The 17,753-nt window shown below is 39.5% G+C and overlaps 1 pseudogene; it reads right to left on the reverse strand.

Annotated features, from left to right (window-relative positions):
* Window positions 1-11,320: 11,320 nt before the first annotated feature.
* On the reverse strand, window positions 11,321-11,851 carry LOC122422295 (annotated as a pseudogene).
* Between the last annotated feature and the right edge of the window lie 5,902 nt (window positions 11,852-17,753).

Here is a 17,753-nt window from a genome sequence, read left to right on the forward strand (position 1 = left end):
AGCCAGAGATCAGCTCCCCAAAGGAGACACACAGCACACCTGAGATGGTGCTCTCACGGAGCACCTGGGGAACCAAGCGGCGGGGATGGGGGAGGTGATTAAGACGCACAGCCCACCTGGGACAGTGTGCCCACCAAGCACCTGGTCATCTGAGCTGCTCGGACCTGGGAAGGGCACAAAACGCATGCCCCACCAAGTCTGCACCTTTGTGGAGTACCTGAGAAACTGAACCTGAGCGGCTTAGACCTGGGAAGTGCACGAAACCCGGGGCCCGCTTTGGACAGCTCCCCTGCAGAGCAACCCGGAGCCTGAGCAGTGTAGACTGGGAAAGCATGAATGCTGTGAGCTGGGGCAAACCCAGTGTGGTCCATACGCTGCAAGTGCTCCCCACACAGGCCAGTGACATTTGTTTGCAGTGTCCATCCCGCCCCACAGCACAACTGAACAAGTGAGCCTAAATAAGTGACCACTTCCCCCACCGCCCCCTCCTTGTGTCAGGGCGGAAATTAGACACTGAAGAGACTTGCAAACAAGGGAAGCCAAAATAAACAAAGAAGAGGGAACCGCTCTGGAAATGACAGGTGCAACAGATTAAACAGTAGTTATGAGGGGTGGAGCTGCGAGAGGTCAGGCTACAGCAGTGGGAGGGGCGTGAGGTCAGCCTGGGGCAGTTTTAAATTAAAAAAATAAAATAAACAGTAGTTAGCATTGACTAAGCATTGGAAGGGGCCTATAGGCCTTGAGAAGAAGTATAAGCTGGAACAAGGAACTATCTGAAACTGAACTGACCCCACACTGCCCTCAACAGCTCCAGAGAAATTCCTAGATATACTTTTACTATTATCATTTTTAAATTTTTGTATGTTTAAGTTCTTTATTACTCCTTAATTTTCATTTTTATAATCTACTATTACCTTGCAAAAAAAAAAGACCCTATTTTTAAAGCAAATTTCATATATATGTATTTTATAATTTTTGTGATTTTGTTTTGCATTTTAAATAGTGTACTTTTCAGAGTTAAACTCTACTCTGGATTTTTAATCTTTGCTTTTTGGTATTTGTTATCAATTTTGTGCCTTTAAGAATCTAATCTTAAAAAAAAAAAAAAGAATCTAATCTTCAGTAGCCATTTTTGCTTAGGAGTATGATTACTGGCTTGATTGCTCTCTCCCCTTTTGACTCTCCTTTTTCTCGCCCAGGTCACTTCTATCTCCTCCCCCCCCTCTCTTCTCTAAATTCTGTGAATCTATCTGGGTGTTCTAGGCTGTGGAAAACACTTAGGGAACTGATCACTGGCTAGATTGGTCTCTCCCCTTTTGACTCCCCCTTTTCTCCTGATCACCTCTATTTCCCTCCTCCCTCTTCTCTTCTCTATGTAACTCTGTGAACCTCTCTGGGTGTTCCAGACTGTGGAGAATCTTTTCACCATAACCTAGATGTTTTATCATCTGTGCTGTGTGGATGGAGAAGTCTTGAGGCTACTGTAAGACTGAAAGCCAGAGGCAGGAGGCTTAAATCCAAAACTTGAGAACACCAGAAAACTTCTGACTCCAGAGAACATTAATCAACAAGAGCTCATCTAAAATCCTCCATACCTATACTGAAACCATGCTCCACCCAAGAGCCAACAAGTTCCAGAGCAAGACATACCATGCTAATTCTCCAGCAACGCAGGAACATAGCCCTGAACATTAAAATACAGGCTGCCAAAAGTCACACCAAACCCATAGACATCTCAAAACTCACTATTGGACATTTCACTGCACTCCAGAGAGAAGAGATACAGCTCCACCCACGAGAACACTGACACAAGCTTCCTTAACCAGGAAACCTTGACAAGCCACTCGTCCAACCCCACCCACAGGGAGCAAGCTCCACAATAAAGAGAAACCACAAACTTCCAGCATACAGAAAGGCCACCCCAAACACAGCAATCTAAACAAAATGAAAAGGCAGAGAAATATTCTGCTCCTAAATATTCTGTTCCTAAAAGAACATGATAAATGCCCACCAAACCAAACAAAAGAGGAGGAGATAGGGAGTTTACCTGAAAAAGAATTCAGAATAATGATAGTAAAGATGATCCAACATCTTGAAAACAAAATGGAGTTACAGATAAATAACCTAGAGACAAGGATTGAGAAGATGAAAGAAAATCTTAACAAGGACCTAGAAGAAATAAAAAAGAGTCAATCAATAATGAATAATGCAATAAATGAGATCAAAAGCACTCTGGAGGGAACCAACAGTAGAATAACTGAGGCAGAAGATAGGATAAGTAAGGTGGAAGATAGAATGGTGGAAATAAATGAAGCAGAGAGGAAAAAAGAAAAAAGAATTAAAAGAAATTAGGACAACCTCAGAGACCTCTGGGACAATGTTAAATGCCCCAACTTTCAAGTCATAGGAGAAGAAGAAAAATCATCCCAGAAGAAGACAGAAAGAAAGGCCATGAGAAAATACTTGAGGAGATAATAGTTAAAACTTCCCTAAAATGGGGAAGGAAATAGCCACCCAAGTCCAAGAAACCAGAGAGTCCCAAACAGGATAAACCTCTGAGGTAAAACACCCCAAGGCAAAACACCCCAAGACACATATTAATCAAATTAACAAAGATCAAACACAAAGAGCAAATATTAAAAGCATCAAGAGAAAAGCAACAAATAACACACAAGGGGATTCCCATAAGGATAACAGCTGATCTTTCAATAGAAACTTCAGACCAGAAGGGAATGGCAGGATATACTTAAAGTGATGAAAGAGAAAAACCTACAACCCAGATAACTATACCCAGCAAGGATCTCATTCAGATATGAAGGAGAAATCAAACACTTTACAGACAAGCAAAAGCTGACAGAATTCAGCACCACCAAACCAGCTCTTCAACAAATGCTAAAGGATCTTCTCTAGACAGGAAACACAGAAAAGGTTTAAAACTCAAACCCCAAAAAACAAAGTAAATGGCAATGGGATCACTCTTATCAATCATTACCTTAAATGTAAATGGGTTGAATGACCCAACCAAAGACAAAGACTCGCTGGATGGATAGAAAAACAAGACCCCTATATATGCTGTCTACAAGAGAATGACTTCAAAACAAGGGACACATACAGACTGAAGGTGAAGGGCTGGAAAAAGAAATTTCATGCAAATGGAGACCAAAAAAAAGCAGGAGTAGCAACACTCACATCGGATAAAATAGACTTTGAAATAAAGGCCATGAAAAGAGACAAAGAAGGACACTACATAATGATCAAAGGATCAATCCAAGAAGGAGATATAACAATTATAAATATATATGCACCCAGCATAGGAGCTCTGCAATATGTAAGGCAAATGCTAGCAAGTATGAAAGGGGAAATTAACAGTAACACAATAATAGTGGGAGACTTTAACTCCCACACCTATGGATAGGTCAACTAAACAGAAAATTAGCAAGGAAACACAAACTTTAAATGATGCAATGGACCAGTCAGAACTAATTGATATCTATAAGACATTTCACCCCAAAACAATGAATTTCGCCTTTTTCTCAAGTGCACACGGAACATTCTCCAGGATAGATCACATCCTGGGCCATAAATCTAGCCTTGGTAAATTGAAAAAAAATGGAAATCATTTCAAGCATCTTTTCTGATCATAATGTGGTAAGATTAGTTGTCAACTACAGGAAAAAAACTATTAAAAAGACAAACATATGGAGGCTAAACAACACGCTTCTGAATAACCAACAAATCACAGAAGAAATCAACATATGCATAGAAATGAATGAAAAGGAAAACAGCAACCCAAAACCTATGGGATTTAGTAAAAGCAGTGCTAAGGGGAAGGTTCATAGCAATACAAGCTTACCTCAAGAAACAAGAAAAAAATCAAATAAATAACTTAACTTTACACCTAAAGCAACTAGAAAAAGAAGAAATGAAGAATCCCAGGGTTAGTAGAAGGAAAGAAATCATAAAAATTAGGGCAGAAATAAAGGAAAAAGAAACAAAGAAGACTATAGCAAAAATCAACAAAACCAAAAGCTGGTTCTTTGAGAAGATAAATGAAATAGACAAACCATTAGCCAGACTCATCAAGAAAAAAAAGGGAGAAGAATCAAATCAGCAAAATTGGAAATGAAAATGGAGAAATCACAACAGACAACACAGAAATACAAAGGCTCATAAGAGACTACTATCAGAAACTATATGCCAATAAAATGGACAACTTGGAAGAAATGGACAAATTCTTAGAAAAGTATAACCTTCCAAAAGTGAGCCAGAAAGAAATAGAAAATCTTAACAGACCCATCACAAGCACAGAAATAGAAACTGTAATAAAAAAGTCTTCCAACAAACAAAACCCCAGGACCAGATGGCTTCACAGGTGAATTCTAACAAAAAATTTAGAGAAGAGCTAACACCTATCCTACTCAAACTCTTCCAGAAAATTGCAGAGGAAGGTAAACTGCCAAACTCATTCTATGAGTCCACCATCACCCTAATACCAAAACCAGACAAAGATGCCACAAAAAAAGAAAACTGCAGGCCAATATCACTGATGAATATTGATGCAGAAATCCTCAACAAAATTCTAGCAAACAGAATCCAACAACATATTAAAAAGATCATACATCATGACCAAGTAGGCTTTATCCCAGGGATGGAAGGATTCTTCAATATTCACAAATCAATCAATGTGATACACCATATTAACAAATTGAAAGATAAAAACCATATGATTATCTCAATAGATGCAGGGAAAGCCTTTGACAAAATTCAACATCCATTTATGAGAAAAACCCTCAAGAAAGCAGGCATAGAAGGAAAATACCTCAACATAATAAAAGCCATATATGATAAACCCATAGCAAACATTATCCTCAATGGTGAAAAATTGAAAGCATTTCCCCTAAAAGTCAGGAACAATACAAGGGTGCCCACTCTCACCACTGCTATTCAACATAGTTTTGAAAGTTTTAGCCACAGCAATCAGAGAAGAAAAAAAGGAATAAAAGGAATCCAGAGTGGAAAAGAAGAAGGAAAATTCTCATTGTTTGCAGATGACATGATCCTCTACATAGAAAACCCTAAAGACACCACCAGAAAATTACTAGAGCTAATCAATGAATATAGTAAAGTTGCAGGACATAAAATTAACACAGAGAAATCCCTTGCATTCCTATACACTAAAAATGAGAAAACAGAAAGAGAAATTAAGGAACCAATTCCATTCACCATTGCAAAGAAAAGAATAAAATACTTAGGAATATATCTACCTAAACAAAAGACCTATACGTAGAAAACTATAAAACACTGATGAGAAAATCAAGGATGACACAAATAGATGGAGAAATATACCATGTTCATGGATCAGAAGAATCAATGTGGTGAAAATGTGTATACTATCCAAAGCAATCTATAGATTCAATGCAATCCCTGTCAAGCTACCAATGGTATTTTTCAGAGAACTAGAACAAATAATTCCACAATTTGTGTGGAAATACAAAAAACCTCGAATAGCCAAAACAATCTTGAGAAAGAAGAACGGAACTGGAAGAAGCAACCTGCTTGACTTCAGACTATAGTACAAAGCTACAGTCATCAAGACAGTATGGTACTGGCACGAAGACAGAAATATATATCAATGGAACAAAATAGAAAGCCCAGAGATAAATCCATGCACTTACGGACACCTTATCTTTGACAAAGGAGGCAAGAATATACAATGGGGAAAAGACAATCTCTTTAACAAGTGGCGCTGAGAAAACTGGTCAACCACTTGTAAAAGAATGAAACTAGAACACTTTCTAACAACATACACAAAAATAAATTCAAAATGGATTAAAGATCTGAATGTAAGACCAGAAACTATAAAACTCCTAGAGAAAAACATAGGCAAAACACTCTTTGACATAAATCACAGCAGGATCCTCTATGACCCACCTCCCAGAGTAATGGAAATAAAAGCAAAAATAAACAAATGGGACCTAATTAAATTTAAAGCTTTTGCACAATGAAGGAAACTATAAGCAAGGTGAAAAGACAGCCTTCAGAATGGGATAAAATAATAGCAAATGAAGCAACTGACAAAGAATTAATCTAAAAAATATACAGGCAGCTCATGCAGCTCAATTCCAGAAAAATAAATGACCCAATCAAAAAATGGGCCAAAGAACTAAACAGACATTTCTCCAAAGAAGACATACAGATGGCTATCAAACACATGAAAAGATGCTCAACATCACTCATTATCAGAGAAATGCAAATCAAAACCTCAATGAGGTACCATTACATGCCAGTCAGAATGGCTGCTATCCAAAAGTTACAAACAATAAATGCTGGAGAGAGTGTGGAGAAAGGGAACCCTCTTACACTCTTGGTGGGAATGCACGCTAGTAGAGCAACTATGGAGAACAGTGTGGAGATTCCTTTAAAAACTGGAAATAGAACTGCCATATGACCCAGCAATCCCACTGCTTGGCATACACACTGAGGAAACCAGAATTGAAAGAGACATGTGTACCCCAATGTTCATCCCAGCACTGTTTACAATAGCCAGGACATGGCAGCAACCTAGATGCCCAACAGCAGATGAATGGATAAGAAAGCTGTGGTACATATACACAATGGAGTATTACTCAGCTATTAAAAAGAATCAGTTCTAATGAGGTGGATGAAACTGGAGCCTATTATACAAAGTGAAGTAAATCAGAAAGAAAAACACCAATACAGTATATTAACACATATATGGAATTTAGAAAGATGGTAATGATGACCCTATATGAGAGCAAAAGAGACACAGATGTAAAGAGCAGACTTTTGGTCTCTGTGGGAGAGGGTGAGGGTGGGATGATTTGACAGAATAGCATTGAAACATGTATATTGCCCTGTGTGAAATGGATTGCCAGTCCAGCTTCAATGCATGAGACAGGGTACTCAGGGCTGGTGCACTGGGATGACCCTGAGGGATGAGATGGAGAGGGAGGTGTGAGGGGGGTTCATGATGGTGGACATATGTACACCCATGGCTGATTCATGTCAATGTATGGCAAAAACCACTACAATATTGTAAAGTAATTAATTTCCAATTAAAATAAATAAATTAATTTACAAAAAATAAAAATAAAACATACAGAGAGAAGAAATGTTACTTCAGCCCAGAGTGTGTCTCAAAGCACATGTTTTCTAAACTTTAGTTGAGGGGGGAGAAACTAATAGACATCAGGACTGCAAATTTTCCCACTAGTAGTTATGGAGAAAGTATATGGATTAGATTATATGCTTCAGCCATGCAATTTATAGCTCCACTACAGTTTCATGGAAAACAAAGAACTTTTTTTTTCTTTCTTGTCTTGGAAAGTAGACAGGAAAGGCCCACTTTACTCATATATCAAACCCCCACCCCCCACCCCCAGATCCAGGAAATAAGAACAATGAGGACTGGAAATTCTTTTTGGATTAAGCTTGTTCAGTCTACAACTGGGTACCATGTGATCCGGTGTTTGTGAGGCGTCTCATTCAAAGGTAATGGGACTAATTTTGTAAATAATAAAGATCATTAGTATTGTAAGTGTCCTTAAAGGAAACTTATTTACAAAATTAGTCCTATTATCTTTGAATGAGATGCCTCACAGACACCGGATCACATGGTACCCAGTTGCAGACTGAAGAAACTTAATCCAAAAAGGATTTAGACATTTCCTTAAAGAAGTATGGTGGCTTCCCTCGTAGCTCAGTCAGTAAAGAAACCACCTGCAGTGCGGGAAACCTGGATTCGATTCATGGGTCAGGAAGATCCCTAGGAGAAGGAAATGGCAACCCACTCCAGTATTCCTGCCTGGGAAACACCATGGTCAGAGGAGCCTGGCAGGCTACAGTCCTTGGGGGTTGAGGCGGGGCGGTCACCAGAGTCCAACACGACTTAGCGACTGAACCATCACCATAGAGATGTATTAATACCGAGGCCTTTCACTGAAAAAGCAAAAAGGAAAGCCTCCTACAACATTATCTCTTCTCTCTCTGAAGCTTCTTACAAACTCCTTACTTGTGACAGCTAAAACTTTCTCCTGCTCTTTTTTTTTTTTTTTTAATGTTTATTTTTTATTCTTTTATCTGACTGTGCAGGTCTTAGATGTGGCATGTGGGATCTAATTCCCTGACTAGGGATGGAACTCAGGCCCTCTGCATTGGGACTGCAGAGTCTTAGCCACCGGACCACCGAGGAAGTCCCTCCTCCTGCTCTTTCAATCCCTGAGTCCCTCAGAGTTTTGCTTCTACTTTGTTCATTACCTTTTCCTACCTTTTCCCTACATGGTGTAAAAGTGAGAAGCCATGGGGTGAGGTGTACCTGGGCTCCATCCACACCAAGGAGATGACTGGAGGCCTTTCACTATTCTCTTCTTGGTAAAAAGTATGTGGCATCCCTTAGAATATACAGTCTCTTTTCCTGAATGTTTGTCTACATTCCCTACTTTGTTATAGTTAAAAGGAGAAAATCTCCTGGGAGAAATTCAAAATAAACCCTTCTTAAAAATAAATAAATAAATAAATAAACCCTTCTTATACCAAGTTTCTTGTAACTTGAGCCCTATAACATCATATGTTTGCTAGAGTGTGATAAGGACTATTTTAGCCTATTACTTACCAACTGTCTTTAGGAATCTCCTTGATTTCTACTTTTCATTAGTGAAGAAGAAGGCTGTTATAAGGAAAAAAAAAAAAGAACCTTTTTGAAAGAGATGAAGAGATGGGGAACCAAGGAAGTAAAGAAACTCTCCTTCAACATAATTTAGAGAAAAGGAAGGACCCCACAGGAAGGACATTGTTTAGTCTGCTAGAGTTGCCATAACAAAATACCACAGACTGGTTGACTTAAAACAATAAAAATTTATTTTCTCATAGTCCTGGAGGCTAGCTGTCCACGGTCAGTGTTCGGCAGGGTTGACTGGCTTGCAGATGGTGCCTTCTCTCTGTGTCCTTACATTGCCCTTCCTCTTCTCATAAGGACACCAGCCATAATGGACTAGGACCCATCTGTATGACCTCATTTTGCCTTAATTACCTCTTTAAAGGCCCTACCCCCAACTACAGTCACGTTCTGAGTTATTAGGGGTTAGAACTTCAATATTTGAATTATGAAAACTGAAAGGCGCTCAGTCATGTCCAACTCTTTGCAACCCCACGGACTATACCATCCATGGACTCCTCCAGGCCAGAATACTGGAGTGGGTAGCCTTTCCCTTCTCCAGGGGATCTTCCCAACCCAAGGATTGAAGCCAGGTCTCCCACATTGCAGGCATATTCTTTACCAACTGAGGTATCAGGGAAGCCCTTTTTGAATTATGAGGGAACACAATTCAGCCCATAACAGGTTTAAATTTTTCTAGAATTATACTTGGATATGACTTTGAAGACTTTAAGGATATTAATAAAAGTTTTTTAATTACTGAAAATATCAAACTAAATGAAATCCAAATGACAAATAGAATGACAGACTATGGAATCTGTAATTGGGTGCAAGTTGCTGAACTTTGTCCCAATGTGGAGATACCTTCAACCCTGTCAATTCTTGAACATTTTTAATAAGGCAAGCTTTTTAGACATCTTGCCATCATAGTTGTTTTTTTTTTTAAGTATGTCCTCTCTAAATGAATAGAGATGAAATTTTTGAAATTTCATACCAATTTGAATTTTTTTTCATCTGGCATTTTCTGAATAGTGAATTGTCTCACACAACTGATTCTTTTTCAGCTAACTGAAGTTTATCCTTTAAAGTGGTTTAAAAATTTTTAACTAATTTTCTTTAATAAAGAAACTCCTTATAGTTTAACTTAGATAGCTTCATTTTTTAAAAAATCAGCTTTCTGGAGCAACAGTATATCAATTTTGCCTGCTTCCAGCAGATGGCACTGAAGATTGTACAAAGTAATTTTCTTCTGGGGTAGAGTTTTCCAGCTCCTTCATGTCAGAGCAGAGCTAGAAAATAAGAGTATTTCACTTGATAAGTAAACAAGGGGTTTGCAGCCAAAGGAGACTAGCAGCTGGATCACCTAAAGGTCCCTCTGCTTCTGATTTCTTGCTTCTACATTCACATGTTGAAGCCGTAACCACCACCACCCCTCATGTGACTGTTTTGGAAATAGGGCCTTTGAGGAGGTGACTAAGGTTAAATGAGGTCAGAAGTTTGAAACCCTGATCTGATAGAACTGGTGCCCTTATAAGAAGAGACACAAGAGAGATAGTTCTCCCCACACCATGAGAAAACACAGTGAGAAGGTGGAGCCCTGCAAGCTAGGAAGAGAGCTCTCACTAGAACCCTGATCTCAGACTTCCAGCTGCCAGAAGTGTGAGACAATAAATTTCTGTTGTTTAAGCCAGTCAGGCTATGGTATTTTGTTATGGCGGCCTGCGCTAATACAGTATTTTTCTAGGACAAACAATACCCAGCCAGAGGACAAGTAATTGGCAAAATGGAAACATCGTTGAATGGGTGGCAAGATGATTAATGTCAACATCAAGCATATTAACCCATTAGGAGGTGGTTCGGTTTTGTTGGTTTTTTTTTAACATTGCAAAGGAAACTTTAGAGTCAATGAAAATATAGTACTTTGGATTGACCAAATTGCACAATGCACGTGAAACGAAAGTCATATAGTTTACTTGTTGACCATGTGGTTACTGTTCAAAAAGTCCCTGCTTCTAAAGCTGTACTTAGTAATCTTCCAAATTTTAAATAAAGTTCTTAAATTGTAGCAATAAACAAAAAGATAAGATACACTTAAACAATACTGAGATTTATCAAAAGATGCTTAAGAAATTTCAACTTCAAGTCTGAATTATAAAAATCAATATTTTGGTTAAATTATAAATTTGTTTATAATGCAATTATTTGCAATGATATGCAACTGCATAACCCCAATAATGCTAACAACTACTATAAGATCAGAATAGGTTTTTTGAAAAATACTAAAAACATAAAAATGTATAACCCCATTAATTACCTATAGAACATGTTCAATTTATGCCTAAATTTCAGCATTTACTGTATCACCACAGATCTAATTTAAAAAAATCACATCTAACAGTAAGGCAAAACCACCTAAGAATGGCATATTTGTTCATGTCTCAATTTGTGAAAATGCCCTTAATTTGTTGATGTTGATCAAACAAATTTCAACTCTGCTAAGCAAAGGAACAGAAGATAATCTGCTTTGCAATGAGTTTAAAGTTCAATTGCACACAGGCAAAATTCTACAGATGAAAAAAAAATGCTAACTGAACTATAGGAATTAAATACTGAAAAAAGTTAACAGTTTATTATAATTTATTTTAGTTAACAGTCTAGGAAGTTCCCAGCTATCAGCAGTTACAAGGCAATTTCAGGTGTAATTGGGAACTCAGGAATCTCCACAGAATGAACCTTGTAGGTGAAATACATGCATACTTTTGGTAGCACATGTGAAGAGATCTCTCTAAAATTGACTTTATTAATTTTGTTCTCAGCAAACTGACCTGGACCACTCAACATGGCTTTAATTGTTCCTGATGTTAGCTCATGTTCTTTTTTTTACAATAAATTCATGACAATCAGAATTGGAGAAGGAAATGGCAACCCACTCCAGTGTTCTTACCTGGAGAATCTCAGGGATGGTGGAGCCTGGTGGGCTGCCATCTGTGGGGTCGCACAGAGTCGGACATGACTGAAGCGATTTAGCAGCAGCAGCAGCATGACCATTGGAAGATACTGATTTGACATACATGGCATCAGGGCCCTCACGACCACCATAGGTTTTCTCTTTGCCATCCGTTAGATTCTTAAGAAATTCTACTTTGCATCCAGAAGAACGTTAGTAGTTGCTTGTCATTCCCACAGTCCACAGTCACCACACCTGGTCCCCAGACCTACACCACAGCTCCCCACCTACCCCCAACTGCCTGCCACCATGGAAGTTGGAGGAATCATTTCTTCTGGGTCACTGGTGGGTCAGTATCTTAAAAAAGTACTACTGGTGTAGAAAGCCATGGATGTGCCAGACCCATTTTAATCTATACTTCAACATGTTATTGTTGTTCAGTTGCTCAGTTGTCTCTGACTCTTTGTGACCCCATGGACTACAGCATGCCAGGCTTCCCTGTTCTTCACCATCTCCTAGAGCTTGGTCAAACTCATGTCCATTGAGTTTGTTATGCCATCCAACCATCTTATCCTCTGTCGTCCCCTTCTCCTCCTGCCTTCAGTCTTTCCCAGCATAAGGGTCTTTTCTAATGAGTCAGCTCTTTGCATCAGGTGGCCGAAGTATTGGAGCTTCAGCTTCAGCATCAGTCTTTCCAATGAATATTCAGGATTGATTTCCTTTAGGATTGACTGGTTTGATCTTCTTGCAGTCCAAGGGACTCTCAAGAGTCTTCTCCAACACCACAGTTCAGAAGCAGCTCAACACGACAGTTCAGCACCACAATTCATCAATTCTTTGGTGCTCAGTCTTCTTTATAGTCCAACTCTTGCACCCAAATATGGCTACTGGAAAAACCATAGCTTTGACTAGATGGACCTTTGTCAGCAAAGTAACGCCTCTGTTTTTTAATATGCTGTCTAGGTTTGTCATAGCTTTCCTTCCAAAGAGCAAGCATCTTTTAATTTCATGGCTGCAGTCACCATCTGCAGTGATTTTGGAGCCCAAGAAAATAAAGTCTGACACTGTTTCCACTGTTTCCCCATCTATTTGCCATGAAGTGATGTGGCCAGCTGCTATGATCTTCGTTTTTGAATGCTGATTTTGAAACCAACTTTTTCACTCTCTTCTCTCATCCACATGAGTAGGTGGGAATACACAGTAGCTGCTAAAAGACTCTCTTTGGAGGGCACTCCTTTCCTCAGTGGACTTTGAAATGTAAATGAAAAGATGCCTTTGGAACCTTGCTGCTCAAAGAGTGGTTGTGGACCACAAGCATCAGCATCTCCTGGGAGCTGGCCAGAAATTCAGAACCTCAGCTCTTCCCAAATCTACCAAATCAGAATGTGCATTTTAACACAATCTTCAAGTGATTCCTAGGCACATTGTAGTTTGAGATGCACCACTTTACATCTTGCATCAACAGAAAAGAGATGAGGAAGCTTGGTTCTAAAACTTCAAAGAAACTCACTTTTCTGTGTGGTGGAAATATGTTTGTGACCTAAGAGAGTTCATCCGGGATTTGTATTGGGACTTTTGAAGAAAGGAGCTTTGGGCTGTATATCCCTGTTTTCTGAAACAGAGAATAGAGCATAATTTAGATTTCTTAGTAGTTGAGATGGAGAAGGCAATGGCACCCCACTTTAGTACTCTTGCCTGGAAAATCCCATGGACGGAGGAGCCTGGTAGGCTGCGGTCCATGGGGTCGCTAAGAGTCAGACACAACTGATCGACTTCACTTTCACTTTTCACTTTCATGCATTGGAGAAGGAAATGGCAATCCACTCCAGTGTTCTTGCCTGGAGAATCCCAGGGACGGGGCAACCTGGTGGGTTGCCATCTATGGGGTCGCACAGAGTCGGACATGACTGAACCAACTTAGCAGCAGCAGCAGCAGTAGTTGAGAGGCAAAGTTATGAATATCTGTATATAAAAGAGTGATATTCTAAAGAGTTTTCAAGTTATATAGTAGATGCTCAGTAAATGAGAGTCTGCTCTATTCAATTCTCTTCAGAATACCAGCTTAGAAATTCTCAGATGGTAGAGACCTGTGGGCTATGTTTATCATATTCTCAGTGGAATATATAAGATTGTTCAACTGAACTAATTGCCTCAGGCTGCTATGCATTTTCACTTACACCTTTTCCCCAATTTTCTTGTCTCTCCTGTATTTATTCCACCAACCAATGGTGTTGCTGCTGCCATTGTGCCTATATCCACAGTGTTTCCTTCCTCTGCCTCATGATTTATTCTTTCTAACCTGCTGTGGGCTGGGTGAGTGGAGAGCCACAGAAATTACCATATAACTAAAATAACAGCCAAATATTCTAAGTGAGAACTTGAGAGGATTTTCTGTAAGTGCACTTTTTGCACACAGGCTATGTGGTTATTATTTGCCTCATAGTCCCACCCTTTTATTCATTTTTTTATCTTTTAGGATCTTAGTTGTCTTAGATACTTCAGACTTCAATGCTAGTTAAATGACATCAACATAGGTGATCAACTGATATGAAAAACAGTGAAATGATTTCTTCCTGCCATAAGATGAATCTTGGAACTCAACTTAGGATGCTCTAAGAAAAAGAAGAAATGAAGATACACAGGGAACATGAGAAAAAAATAAAAGTAAGTTTAAAGAAAAAGAAAAATCAAAGAAATCCATATATAAGAAAGTCAGTAGTGATATATGTAAAAGATATGTATGTACACATATATATATGGGGACAGGTTACATCCTATTAATCTTTGTATCCCCAAAACCTGGCTTATTAAAAATGCAATAAACGTGTAAACAGATCAGAATAAGGAGAAGAAAAAAGAAAACTGTGTCTTCATATTGGTAGAGGGACTCCTAATAGGGAATGCCACTAAAAGAGGGAAGGTGTTCTACAAAGGCCAAATGTGATTTAAAAGCTAGAGGGGGGAAAAAAGCTGTGGAAGATGGAAGCCAGACACAACAAAGAAGGAACTGGATTAGCATTTTTTTGATATAAAAATAGGTGTTCAGTTGTTCAAGCCTCCCACAACTTCTGTTACAGAGAATATGAGTCCTGAATTGGGGGTGACAAATAGTGGCACATGTCAGAATTTGACATTCAGCAAAAATGTCCCTCCTGCACCTGTGGCAGAGCTCACTTTCAATAACAGCATTTTTTCCTTTTGGACACAGACCTGGTCTCAGCATTGCCCATCAAAACAAGCAGGATTGACACTACCATATTGGGCACTCTGGCACTGTAATCACACACCTTCAAAACATCACTTTCAATAATTGGCAAAAAATTGGAGAAATGTGCTGAAGAAAAGAACTATTATCCCCCAATGTAAAAAAAGAATGGAACAGATTCAGCTTCATTTTGCTATTCAAAGCAGTGGTTCTCAAATTTTCCAGTACATCAGTATTACCGGGAGAGCTTGCTTTTGGGTCCCATCTCCAGAGTTCAGTAGGTCTGGGGTGGGACCTGAGAATTTGCATTTCAAACACTTTAAGATTCACCATTCAAAAGAATACTGGAACAAATTCTAAATATGTAAAACTGAAAATCTTTTAACAAGCAAAATAGTACGTTGTAATTAGCATAGCTTTATGAGAAAAAATGTAAATTAACCAACTATAGCTTGTAGTGAATACAGCAAAGATTTTGATGCTAAATAGACTCTGGTTTAAGCTCTGGATCTGCTATTTACAGATTCATGATTTTTACCGAGATTACTTAAACTTTATATAAGCCTTAGTTTCCTCTGGTAAAATGGGGATAAGAAAAATATCCCATAGAGTTACTGTGAGGATTAAATGGGGAGGGGGGAATATATCTAAAGAGACTAGCACAGTGCCTGGTACATAGTAAGCATTCATTCAGTCCTTCATCCTTTTCCTCTTCTTGGCTGACAGCAGTCGTGAGTCTTGAAGCAGTAGAGTTGAAATAACATATTTTTCATAAAGACTGTAGAATCTGTCATGCAAAAAGACTCATAAAAACGCGAGAAAATATTATGATGAATTAGTGGACAAGTGTAAGCCGCTTAGGTGATAAAGATTGCAGGGAGGTCCAGTGGTTAAGACTCTGCTCCCAAAGCAAGGGGCATGGGTTCGATTCCTAGTTGGAGAACTGAGAGTCCCCACGACTGGCCAAAAGAAGAAAAAAAAAGATTGTGGGGAAGAAGTGTTAAAATATAGCGTTCTCCTCCTCCTCTTAGAAGAGTCTCCCCTAAAGAGACAAGGTTCAACTTCATCCCCTACACCTGTGATTAAAATGGGCTTCTTACACCCAAGAGGATACATTCCAGGGGCAGAAAGCCAACTGCCTAATTATTCCCTTAAGGGGCTTTTTTTTCCTGAGCCACTTTTCAAAGGACTCCCAGGAAGTGTTGAAAACTGTTATTGTATAATCTTCTTGATGAAGCAAGGTGTGACCTTTTGCTCACACAGAGGCTTAGGTTTTTGTGGAAAAGCTGCTAATGCTGTGGAAAAGCACTTGCTCATTTTGTGTAGATGAAATATAATGTATTGTTGAAAATCCTAAAACTCCAAAGTACAAACTACTACAAAACACAACTGTTAATTGTATATTTGATGATATACAAATACATTATTTTTAATGATTTTAGGTATAACAGTATTGTGCTTATGTTATGCATTTAAAGATACATGTTTAATGCTTACCTATAAAATAGTATGTCTGAGATTTGTTTGAAAATAATCTCAGGAGAGTAGAGGTTGGTGCCAGTATAGATGAAACAAGATTATCCCGAATTGACAAATGTTGACTAGTTGATGAGTATATGATAGCCCATTATACTATTTTCTCTTACATTGTATTTCTTTTATTATCTACCTAAAATGTTTTCTAGGACACGATCGTCTTATATGTGTAAGTTTCTCTAAAGATTCTGAAAATTTACATTTAACAAACTCATAGGCTTTAAACCTAAGAATCTGACAATGTATCTTCCACATGCAGGAACTAGTATATTTTAGCATTTGGTACTGTTTGGGTGCTTTATTAGTGTAAATGTATAAAATGGAAAGGAAAAATTAACCAGAATTGTGGAAATAAGAATAAACATAAATTCCAAAAAGAAAACCTACAAATCCAACTACTGAAACCCTATTTGTGATTCATCTGGTGCATTAAAGCACCAAGTATCATTAATTCATGGCAACAATTAAAAGGGGAACTTTGCATTATTCTACAACTCACTTTATGGTCGGTATAATCATTCAGTAATTAGAAATATCATCTTGCTGGATTCCATTCGGAATTCGATGTTTTTGAACAATTTCATTTCTAACACAGAGTAAGTGTGGCCAGAATAAGATGGCAAAACGACTTGGGTAATGTAGTCCAGGGCTTGCTTGCCAGTTAGCATGTTGGGACATGCCAGAGATTCAAAGATTTCCCTCAGGAGGACACACGAAGCTGAGTTCTTGCTTTGGGTGCTACAGCTTCTCTTCTGAATACCAGCAGGATGAGCCAACCCTTGGCAAAAATCTCGAGGAGGTGAAGTTTGTCTTTCAGTTTCCCCTACTCCATCTTCCCCTCTGCTCTTCCCAGTATGTAAGTCAGTGCGAAAAGTTCTCCGTTCTGACTGAGATTCTGTGTTTATCATAGAGAAATATTTCTTTTTCCTTTGCCGTGTATTATAACTGCCGAAGGGCAGGGCGCTTGGATGCCTATTTCCTTCAGAATTTAATATTAAGGGGGAAAACACCTCAAGATTAGAAAAACAAAGACAAACCCCGGGTTCCTCTTCGGAGGAAGGGTGACTGGGGTCAGTCCGGCCAGACGTATCCCTGGGTTCCGGAGCTGGGCTCCGCACGCAGCTCTCGAACTCCCTCCCCACCGCCGCCCCGCGCCCCTTCGACCCAGGTCCACCACTCTTGCCCCGGGAGGCCGCCGCCCCGCGCCCCGCCTCCGGCCTGGGTGCGCCCGGATCCGCCTGCAGGGGGCGCTGCGACGAGCGCAGCCCGTGCCTGAGGGGAACTACCCGGGGGTGGGAGTCCCGCGGCTCCGCGCTCGGGGCGGAGGCGAGGCAGGGTCCCGGTGCCCGCGGCGGCCCAGCTGGGCTGCGCAGTGGGGCGTGAGCATTCCA

Source organism: Cervus canadensis, chromosome 19 (genome assembly GCF_019320065.1).
Source record: "Cervus canadensis isolate Bull #8, Minnesota chromosome 19, ASM1932006v1, whole genome shotgun sequence".
Taxonomy (NCBI): Eukaryota; Metazoa; Chordata; class Mammalia; order Artiodactyla; family Cervidae; genus Cervus; species Cervus canadensis.